An 11,976-nucleotide genomic window follows, 5' to 3' on the forward strand; every position below is an offset into this window, starting at 1 on the left:
TATTGTTGTGAAATTTTAGTTACTCTTGACCTTTTTAAATTTATCTGGTATCTTATTGAAGCAGGTGATAGCATTGTACTGTGGAGATTTTTTGAAAAATGACATACGATGTTGAGGGATTTGCAATAGATGTCCATTTCTGGTATTGTAGTTATGGACAGTGGCGTTCTCTGTGAAGAGATTAGGGTTTTCCCTAGCAAAAATTATGCATTTCAAGATAAAGATGCAAGGCGCTGTTAACATTTTTTTCTCAATAAAGATAGCACGGCAACTGTCCCTGTAGTTCATATTGAATATAAGTCTTATAATTCGTTTTTGGGCAACAAAAACTCTCATAAAATCATTTGCCATCCCCCAGATCATAATATTAAAATTGATATGGGAGTATACCATAGCATAATAAATGCTGAGTAACGCTGATTTCCTTAATGTTGATTTCAGTTGCTTTATTGCATAGTATGCTTTATTTATTTTAGAACATGTATTGTCTACTTGTTTTTCCCAGTTTAGATTAGAATCTAAATAGGTACCAAGAAATTTCATCACCTGTAAGTTTTCAATATCATATGTAAATAAGATGACTACAGTGCTTCTTTCAGTTTGCGTCCATGCATGCTCATAATTAGCATGAACAATGGCATGAAAGAAGCTTGACATTCAGTATTAGTGTAATTCGAATTGAAATGAATGTAGGGTAAGTGGAACAAACAGGCTAGTTTCGTTGGTGTATTATCCATGATATATCAATAGTAATGTTCATCAGCATAGGCTAATATTAATCCAGAAAAAAATTGTGCCAAATCATTGTCATATAAAATTAATGAAATAGGGCCTAATACTGAGCCCCGGGGGACCCCTGTAACAATTTTGGTATTATGAACATTTATTCTCTCTATAAAATTGTTTTCTAGATATTGCACTTTCACACATGATATCTCCCTCTAATGAAAGCTCAAATTCATTCTAAATGGACGCCATAATCATACAATTTGGAAATTCGAAAGCACGACTAAGGTCACATAAAACATCCATGTCACATCCGCCTCTATTTGCCTTTATGTATTCAATTAAGTTCTCGTTATTGCACAAGTTATCGATTCACTCTTCTGAAATCGGTGTTGAATATCACACATAATCTTTTCACTTCTTGAAAACTCAAACACCAAAATTGAAAGTTTTTGAAGAAAACTCATGATAGATACCTTTTTCAAAGGGTTCGGAAAAAGTTTCATTTTTCACGAAAGTTGTTAGTATTGAAACTAAGCAACTGAGCCCCATTTGAAAATAATTATCACCAGTCAACTATTCATTTCTTTAATGTCTTACACGGTTTAAAAAACTTAATTTTCAAATAAATGAGCTTGACATGCTAATAGTATTTTTGTTATTCCGCAAAGAATTGCCCTTTTTTATAAATATCTCAAAAACTGTCCATGCCATAATGCATATTAATGCATGTCAAATATGTGACATATCTATTTCGACATATACAGAGTGACTCACGGTCGATGGTAGGTTAGACGTTTTTGGAAAACACAAAGCATGATTTTTCTGAAAATGTCACCTCTCACATTTCCTTACCTGTTCTATCGATCTAAAATATTTTCAGCATTGCGGCGTTGCCACTTCTATCAAAAAGTCCTAGCAATTATATATTTTTTAATTGAACACTCCGTATATTAATACATTTTTGGAATCGCTTTATTATTTTAATACTTTTTTATTGATAATCTCCTATACCTATCTCTATCTGTTTTCGAGATAAAAAATAAATTGTACTGAATATGGTCCAAAACATAGCCTTAATTGAAATTAAGTACATCAGTACTCTCAATTCATGGAAAGTCGATATTTTGATGATAGTTTGGACAAACTCGAAATATTCAAATAACACCAAGAAATCGACTCCATATCATACAGGGCGTGCTAAAATTAATATTATTTCCATTGTGCATAAAAGTAGTCGAAAGTTCATTTTTTCAAATGGAAACCCCGGTATATTACTCGATAAATTGAAAGATGGTGAAAAATGCTTCAAGATGATATACATATCCTATACCTGAATCGTCAAGTTTTCTTAATACAGCCGTTTTTGTGGAAAAATAGTTATTCACGTTTGAAAGTGGCATTTTATTTTGTGAGTGGAAATTATTGCAAAACGAGCGTGAGCAAGTGGAGCAAACTCACGAGCAATATAAAATCACTTTAACAAATGTATCATACAATTTTTTTGTATAACGTTACTGCTGATAATAAAAAAAATTATAGGGTCCATGGGATTTGAACACACGATCTTTGGATTACAAGTCATATGTTACAACTACATACGCCAACTCTCGTTATTTTAAAGAGGTTTATTGGTTAGTCATGAAGGACTTTCTACAGTTGGACTGAATACTACTTCGTCATCGTCAGTAACTTCACAGGGATTCAATATTATCAATAGCACAAACTGCATGTGTGAACTTTTCTAAATGATTTTTTGGTAGGTGTTCTGATTGAAGTGTTTCTTTCAAAGAGATTTTCAATAACAGTTGTACAGAAAATAATTTTTAAAGGATTTGATTTCTAGGTAGCCGTGGAAATATCAAGCTTATGACAGTTTGGTGACTTTTATAATTAATTGATGAATGGTTATTGACGTTGTTTCAAAAAATCGCCAGAAATGAATGCAAATATTGATTATTCAAACAAAGTTTTTATGAAATTATTTATTATGTACGGACAGTGTGATCAAATCATTGCCAGAACTTGTAGAAAATTCAACCAAATGTATCCAATTAACACCAATGAACGAGAGGAAGATTTTAAGATTACAAAATAATTTCCTTAAACTATGGATCCATGTTAAAAGCGCCTTCAACATCACCAAAACCTTTTACTTCAAATGAGGGCAATACTGTTAACGTTTTGGCATATTTTTATGCATATCCAGAAGCTTCCATTAGCAGTGCAGAAAAAGATTTAGGTGTATCACATGCTTTAGTACAACGAATTTTGAAAAATCACGGAATGCATCCGTATAAATTTACCAAAGTTCAAGCTCTAAAAGCAGAAGACTTCAAACGTAGAATGCATTTTTGTGAATCCCTTTGATTCATACACAGAAAGATCGGGAATTTTTGTTAAAATAATTTGGAGCGAAGAATCAAAATTTACGAGGGATGGTATTTTCAATAAAAGGAATAAACATTTTTGGGCTGATCATAATCCTCATGTTACAAAAGAAATGGTTTTTCAAGAAACATTCGACCTGAATGTTTTCTGTATTCTGAAGAACAATAAAATTAGCTTTTTTATTTATGAAGACACACTGAATGCAGAGAGATATCTCCAAATATTAAGGACGACTGTAACCGATTTTCTTGAAAATTTGCCTTTAGAGGAATATAGGAATTCGTGGTTTCAACTGGACGGAGCGCCAGCTCATTCCACCCAGGAAGTTTCCAGGAAACTTGACGAACTCTTCGACGATCGTTGGTTTAGGCGTTTGGGGCCGTGGAATTGGCCATCGAAATCACCCGATCTCACGCCACTTGACTTTTTTATTGGGTGTTTCGAAATAAAGGGTATACAGTACTCCAGTGTCTACCAAAGAAGAATTGCGACGGCGAATAGTGCGGAGTATTGAAGATCTGGATCCCCAGGAAATTGAAAAAGCAACCACAAGTCGCGTACAAAAAAACATGGACAACATTTTCAGCATTTATTGTGAAAATGTGATATTTTGTTTACAATTTTGTTATTTTGAATCATCCTATTCTGTTATTGTCTGTACTTTCACATGTTTTATCCCAAAAAATCTTACTTCTTACCTAGAAATGACTGATTTTTGGTACAGTTGTTCCCTGGAAACTTTGAGCCATAGTTAGGGAAATTATTTTGTAACCTTACAAACTTCCTCTCGTTCATTGGTGTTAATTCAGGATACATTTGGTTGAATTTTTCACACGTTCTGATGACGATTTGATCACTTTGTTCATGTGTATAATAAATAATTTCATAAGAACTTCGTTTGAATAATCTATATTTGCATTCATTTTGGAAGATGATTCGAAACACCGTCGATAACTCTTTGTAAATTACTTATAAAAGTAACCGAACTGCTATGAGCTCGATAATTCCACTGCTACCTAAGTCCAAATTCTAAAAAAAAATAATGTTTCTAGAAGAAGCGACTTTATTGAGAAAACTTGACGATTTAGGTATAGGAATATGATATATCATCTTGAAGCATTTTTCACCATCTTTCAATTTACCGGGTGATATACAGGGGTTTTCATTTGAAAAAACGAACTTTTGACTTCTTTTATGCACAATGGAAATAATAGTAATTTTAGCACGCACTGTATGATATGGAGTCGATTTCTTGGTGTTATTTGAATATTTCGAGTTTTTCCAAACTATCATCATAATATCAACTTTTCATGAATTGAGAGTACTAATGTACTTAATTTCAATTAAGGCTATGTTTTGAACCATATTTAGCATAATTTATTTTTTATCTCGAAAACAGATAGAGATAGGTATAGGACATTATCAACAAAAAAGTATCAAAATACCAGAGCGATTCCAAAAATGTATTAATATACGGAGTGTTCCATTTAAAAAAATAAAGTTGCTAAGACTTTTTGATGGAAGTGGCAACGCCGCAATGCTGAAAATATCGATAGAACAGGTAAGGAAATGTGAGAAGTGGAATTTTCAGAAAAAACATGCTTTGCGTTCTCCAGAAACGTCTAACCTATTATCTAACCTATCGATAGTTAGGTCATCCAAGTATTGGTTACTTGAATCATGGATTTATCGCGAATATCATAGTTTCGATGCTCCTGCATCAAGCTTATTTCATTTATTTTGAATTGAGTAGAAAATTCTTCAATTGTAGACCTGACTTCAAAGTCATGACCAAATGTGGGTTGGTATCGTATTCGTAATCGGTACAGGAGTGTAGATGTAGGATATTTCATCAGTTCCAGGAATTCTTAATACAAGGCTTTTGGAATCAGGGACGTTAGCCGTTTGGTAAGTAGTTTTTTTTCTATTATTCACTTGAAGTTATTTTCTCACTACTTACCAAATTGTAAGAGATTCTTTGAGTCCATCTGTTGCATTATTTTATTAAATTTCACTATTCACTCATTATTCAATTCAAATTAACGTATTCATAAAACACTTTGTGAGATTTTCACTAAACAGTTTTACAAACTCGCAACATGTGTTTCGCTATGCAATACTTCCTTCGGGTGTTTCTTTTACTAAAATACTAAACAGTTTTACAAAAACGCAACACGTGTTTCGCCATACAATGGCTTTTTCGGGCGTGTCTTTTGGAAGCCATTGTATGATGAAACACTTGTTGCGTTTTTATGAAACTGTTAAGTGAAAATCTCAAAATAACGTGTTTTTTTAATACGTGAGTTATGGATTTTCAGCAAATATTGTCAAATTTCATCATATATGACTTCGCAATTTTTGAATTGGTGTCCTAAGGTTTCAGTTCTCACTTTTAGTTGGTAAGTCATACTCTTCACCAATATACTTCTTTGTGAAGAGTGGGCTATGCCAAAATTTGGAGAACTGGAAGATTATTCATCGTTACAGAGTTGGGAGTTGAGATTTAGGTAAAATACGTAGAAGCATCTATCTAGGCGGTAGCGCTGCAACAACCTAATGAATACCCACTGGTGCACAGTTCCTTCAACGGCATAGAAATCTTTTCATCATCGAAATATATAAGTGTTAATTTTCAGCAAACTTTTCAATCAGTTTTGGGTCATTTTGCAGCTCAATTGAGATTTTTGATCTCTCCAAGCAGGAGATATCGAAAAATCTCTTTATATCAGTAAATTCTTCCGAAGGAACATCCTATTATAAAGACTTGAGTGAAATTGATCACACATCTGTTAGAATATATATTTGGATCAAGTCAGATTTATGTCAACAACACAATAGGATTTGTTTTAGTGAATTAATTTTTTTATTCGATATGAGCTCAATAAACTCATTATCTTGGTCTAATACCTGGTTCTATTTCTTCGACCATACAAAAAATTTATATTAAGACCTGAGATAGTATGAATATAGAATAGAGAAAATACATTTTGTCTAATTTCTAAGTTTATTATTTTTCACAATAGGTTTCGATTTATTACCATTAGTTCCTTGAAAATGGTCTAATAAATCGAAACTGTTCGTAACAAATGATAAACTTAGTAGAAATTAGATAAAACTTATTTTCTTTATCCTACATTCAATATGAATTTCTACAAAATGAATAGGTCAGTAGTCGAACAACCTGATAAGGTGCCTATGGTGAGTGAACGTCATATCTTCTGTAAACATATAGCGGCCTACACCAGATATCATCAGTGGTGCTAGGCAGAACCATCGCTATACGATGGAATCTCTTCGTACAAAAGATCCATCTATAGGATCGACAGAAGACTCAGGTCTGAAACATCAAAAACAGCGCTGTTTCGACCCACCAGGTCTCATCAATGGTGCTAGGATGGACCACTGAACTATCCTTAATCCATCAATGCTCAGCGGGTCGTAAACGACCCAGTGCTAATTGACATTTTTTTGTTCTGTTTTTCAGTTCTATAATCAAATTTTTATGCCAAACAAATTTTTTACGTATTTATTTCAAGCAATTTTTGAAAAAATTTCGATCGTTAAGCATTTCATGTGACCATTACCATTACCCAGCTTACATTTATAACGACACATAAAATAAGTAGTGATTAGGTATACATTGAAAAATCTTTGAAATTTAGTATTCTGTTGAAATACTCTGCACTCTGCAAGAATGATATACCGTTGAAGTTATTTGTCACAGAACTCGTGTGGGTTGTCAGCCACCCACTGAACACATAAGTGTTTCTTTGAGGTTATGTTATATGTGTTGTCACATGCGTAGGATTCAGTTTGAGGTTCAGTTTAGTGTCTAATCTGTTAAAAATGAACAAACTAACATTGTGTGGAGGGGTAATGACTAGTGATTATTACTAAAATTCAAGGCAGCGACCACTTAACAACCCATGAATTATTGGCAGAGCTGAAAGACATTGATGATGACGATACTGATCAATATGATGTATACATGACTCCAACTAATGATGCTGGAAACATAACGGATGAAGATTCTGGGGAGAGGACTCAAATGATCCAGATCGGCTGAATAAAAATCAGCTGTTAGCAGAAGCAGAACTTCATATAAAAAAATACACCAGCCGAGGAATTCAAAAGTCAAGATCTGGAAGATGATGACAATGATAGTGAAAGTTTCAACGTTACTGAAAACATTATGATACCCGCTAAAAAAAGTAAAAAATAAAAAAAAAGAAGCTGTTCTCGAAGTGGATAGGATCTTTTCCAATGCCACTAACTTTCAGTGGCAGTACTAACCCTTGGATTTTTTTGAGTTATTTATAACAAAAAAAATCGTTGATGACATCGTAAGGGATACTGTTACATACGCAGCCTCTCAAAATAGAATTTCAACGTTATTCAGTTCAGAAATGTACATATTTATTAAAATTGTATTTCCTAGCGGGTACAATATCCTTCTCAGGGTAGAATGTATTGGGAGGAATATAGTGATGTGCAAAATGTTTTAGTGTGCAAAATGTTTTAGTGTAAAACTCTATGAGAAGGGATTTGAAGAAACTTTTAGAAATCTACATCTTGTGTGTGACATAATATTTAGGTCGGAAAAAATGGCAATAGTAAGACTTCTGATAAATATTTGAATGGGAAGTTCATCAAGTATATGCCAATTAACCAGTCTCTCTCTATAGATGAATTGATGATTCCATATATTGTTCGCTACGGATGCAAACAATTCATCCGTGCGTTTGAAGCCTGGGTTTTGGCCCTCGTCTTGCGTATTGTGGTCATTAAGACAGGTTCGTCGAAAAAAAGTGAAATTGAATTTGGTCTCGGAGAACATGTGATTATGAAATTTGCACATATTTTTAGAGAGTGTTACAATAGTATTCAATTTTCGTTCATATCTAATTATAGAATATCTAAAAAACTAATCAATAGAGTTCATTCTATGATTTTCATCATAAGGGTTTACAAAAACCGCGACACGTGTTTCAAGCAAAATTGAGAGTTACTTTTAAATTACAACCTCATATACTATAACCTAGTACCTATTCGTCTACCTAAGTAATAAATCTACCTGAAACGAATTATTCAATTCAGTTTGATCGTTCATGAGATGATGAGAGTTTTTGAATTTGTTTATTTCCATACTCTCCAACAGGTTAGGTTTCAAACCTCTCTTCTGGAAATGGAGGGGTTTGTATTCATGGTTGAACTCATGTCCCTCTGAGATTAGATGTGGAATTTATTTTTTCCGTTCTGAAAACTATATTTGTGTTCCTTTATGCGGGTTTGAACGTTTCTTCCAGTTTGACCTATATAAAACATCGGACATGACCCACACGATAATTTATACACTCCTGATTTTTCTGAAACTGAACTTTTATCTTTGTTATTTTTAATGTGCATGCCCAAGTTGTTGTTGGTTTTGAAAGCAGTATTTACACTTTTGCTGTGCAGAAAATCTGAAATATTTGTAGTGGGTTGGCCTAAGTAGGTTAAGGTTCTATAACTTTTATCCTGTTCTCTTCGAATTGGGTAAACTTCTTTTTAAAGCTTGACTGTATAACTTCTTTGATGATAAAGAATGTATCAGACCACTATCGTAATCACTGTTGACAGCTATTTACTTTATTATATTCAGTTCTTTATTGAAATTCGCTTCTGACAATGTTACATTTATCAGTCTGCGGATCATACTGTTAAAAGCTGCTACCTTATGCTGATATGGGTGAGTGGACGAATTATGAATGATAATATCTGTATGTGTCGGTTTACGATAAATTGAAAAATCATGTTTGTTGTTAACTTTTGCTATTGTCAAATCCAAAAAATGTATAGATTGGTCCTGTTCCATCTCCACTGTGAATGTGATAGATGGGTGAAGAAAATTTATGAACTTCAAAAAGTTTGTCAACTGTCTGTTCGTGCCCGTGAAACAAACCAGAGTATCATCCACATATCTATACCAATACAGGAAACTTCTTACCAGTAGGTTACTGTGTATTTTTCTCTCCAAATCGTCCATGGAAATCTCTGCCAGAATAGGACTAAGTGGGTTTCCCATAATGAGACCTTTGCAACATGAGTATTCAATTATAGAATATCTATGCGAGATAAAAAATGGTATGTACCCATTATTTTGTGGTTATTTGATGTGGCAATGAATAATACCTGCCATATGGCAAGATGTTGTGGATTATCCCTTGACAATTTGGCTTTCAGAAGAGAAATGGTCAATTCACTGTTGGCAAAATATGGAACAGCACATTTAACATCTGGGCCAACTTCAACCAAAAATTATCCAATACCAGCCCGAATAAACACCCAGCATATAATTTTAACCGATTTGCCTAGAAGAAGGTATGTGTTTGTAAAAAACGAAACTTTAGAGGGATGTTCTACTTGTGAAGTTTCACTTCATGACAAATGTTCTGCAATATATTACAAATAGTATAGTAATTTCAATCATTATTTTGTATTTTTTCTATTTTGAACTTTTGAATGAAAGATATTTCACCTAAAATACTGTAACGAATTAAAGAATTAATTAATACCGACGTTTTTATATCGTCAACGAACGTTCCGGATCCCTCTGCGGATTTCGGGACCCATCCGGAGTTTTCGCGGTATGCGTCATGCGTTGCCTGACTGGGACACCGTCAGGGCGGCTTCAGATTCATTACATTGCCCCTCCTTAAAGACGTTTCGCCCGAAATGTCATCCTTGGCGTGTGTCGATACCTGCAGAACTCTCCATATTTGCACTGTGAAGTTCGATGGAAGTAACACTCCACAGTCTTTATGCTCGGTCGTGGAAGATGGTTACCACACAACAAAATCTGGATGCCGCTGGATCTGAAGATCGTTTCCAACATGCTTCTCACAATTCTCCAGTCCAGCCTGTCGAGCCCCAGGGCTAATTTTGGGATCGCCACTCCACGAGATTCTGGTCTTCTCCTTCAGTCTAGCAAGACTCCTCCAGACATCTTCATAGGACGGTTTGTCTCGAGAATGCTTTTGGTCACAAGTAGAAGATGTTTCTCTGACCCTTCTTCAACTGTAGTACTCCTCCGACTTCTGGATTCTGTTCTCGTAATGTTTGAAGCTGACCGAATTTTTTGTTGAATACACTGCGATGCCCTTGGACATTTGGGATCCTCTGCACGCAGTGCGCTAGGCGTAATCAACTGGAACCTTGAAAAGGTCTCGTGGCTCTTCTCGAGTTACCCATGTACGACCTCTGTCCGTTCGAGTATAAGGACATGAATTGCTGGAACGTCATTTCATCTCTGGTAGTCTGAGGGCGCGAACTTGGTCGTGATTTCCAGCATAAGGACCAGTCTATTAAATGGACGACCCTAGGCTTTCCTCGAAGTGGCTTATGGATTCGGTAGACGAGGTCATTAATGTTTTTCATGATTTTGTACGGACCTTCAAACGAGTTCCGCAACTTCGGTGATAAACCACGGCGGCGCTTAGGATTGTATAGCCAAACTAGGTCACCGATTTCGAATCCTCCAGCATTCGCCTTGATGTCATAGGCCTCCTTCATCCTATCGCTGGCACAAGAATGTTCAGACGGACTCGTTCATGAATATCGTCCATTCTCTGCCGAAGCTTGCTGACATGTCTTCACACGCAGTGTCTTGTTCTGGAGGGTCCCAAATTTTAGGTCGCAAGGAAGTCACAGCTCTCGTCCCATTATAATACTGGCAGGGGTTTGGCCGGTTGACTCATGCACTGCTGAACGATAAGCCAGCAGGAACAGGGTGGAGGTATTGGTCCCAGTCTCTTTGATGGTCAGAGACTACCTTGGACAAGTGGCGGTTTATAGTCCTATTCATTCGTTCCACCATTCCATCGGACTGTGGATGTAAGGCTGTAGTTCTGGTCTTTCGAATGTCCAACAGTTTACATATTTCTTGGAAACAGGTTGGACTCAAAATTTCTGCCCTGGTCCGAATGCAGCTCCAATGGGACACCGACTCGACATATCCATTCCTTTACCAGGACGTCAGCGACGGTTAAAGGCTTCCTGGTTGGGCAGGACATAGGCTTCTGCCCACTTGCTGAAGTAGTCCATGGCTACCAGGATGTATTTGTTCCCATGGTGGGACTCTGGGAACGGGCCGGCGATATCGATGGCGATTCTCTCGAAAGGACTGGCCCACGTTATACTAGCGCATTGGAGCTTTCGGTCGTATCCTAGGTCCGTTACTGGCAGCGCATACAGCACACTTCTGCACCAGTCCTTGACGTCGGCTTGACAATTAACCCAGTAAAACCGTTGTCTTACTTTCTGGAGGGTTCTTCGTTACTCCCAGAGTCTTCCAGTGACTCCATCATGGATTTCTTGAGCACCTCCCGTCGTCTGCTCCTGGGTACCACTGTCTGGTGCCTTTCTTCTGCACCGTCTTCAGACTCCAACACCCGCTTCAGAACTCCGTTTTCCAAAGTTAGGAGTTCCATTGTGCCAGTAGGACTTAACCGCTGGCGAATAACCTGCTACCTCTGCCACGTTGGTCTTGATTACTTTTCTTCCATCCGATGACTAAACCAAGATCTGGGTCTTCCTCTTGGTCTTCCTTGATCTTATCATCCTTCCAGTTGTCGTCTAGAGCTGTGTTTCTACAAATAGCTGCCTCCTTCTCCTCTGCTCGTCGACAATGTGAGCAGTCATCGGGGCCAAGGTCTCCGTGATAGGGCATCTGCGTTTTTATGGCTAGTCCAGCTCGATGTTCTATTTCGAAGTCAAAATCTTGTAATCTCTCAATGCAGCGCGCTACTTGGCCCTCGGGATTTTTGAACTGCAGAAGCCATTTGAGAGCTGCATGGTTCGTTCTCAACAGAAATCGTCTTC

The 11,976-nt window shown here is 36.3% G+C and overlaps 1 long non-coding RNA gene across 1 annotated transcript; it reads left to right on the forward strand.

Moving 5' to 3' along the window:
- Positions 1–582: 582 nt before the first annotated feature.
- Positions 583–7,349, forward strand: LOC141486426 (uncharacterized). The gene is made up of 2 exons (XR_012467833.1): positions 583–694; positions 4,889–7,349. It is a non-coding gene; the product is annotated as an uncharacterized lncRNA (long non-coding RNA).
- Positions 7,350–11,976: the final 4,627 nt, after the last annotated feature.

The sequence above is a fragment of the Leptinotarsa decemlineata genome, unplaced genomic scaffold, assembly GCF_025532065.1.
Source record: "Leptinotarsa decemlineata unplaced genomic scaffold, Ldec_3_MD MMD2_P_RNA_scaffold_2, whole genome shotgun sequence".
In the NCBI taxonomy this organism is placed as follows: domain Eukaryota; kingdom Metazoa; phylum Arthropoda; class Insecta; order Coleoptera; family Chrysomelidae; genus Leptinotarsa; species Leptinotarsa decemlineata.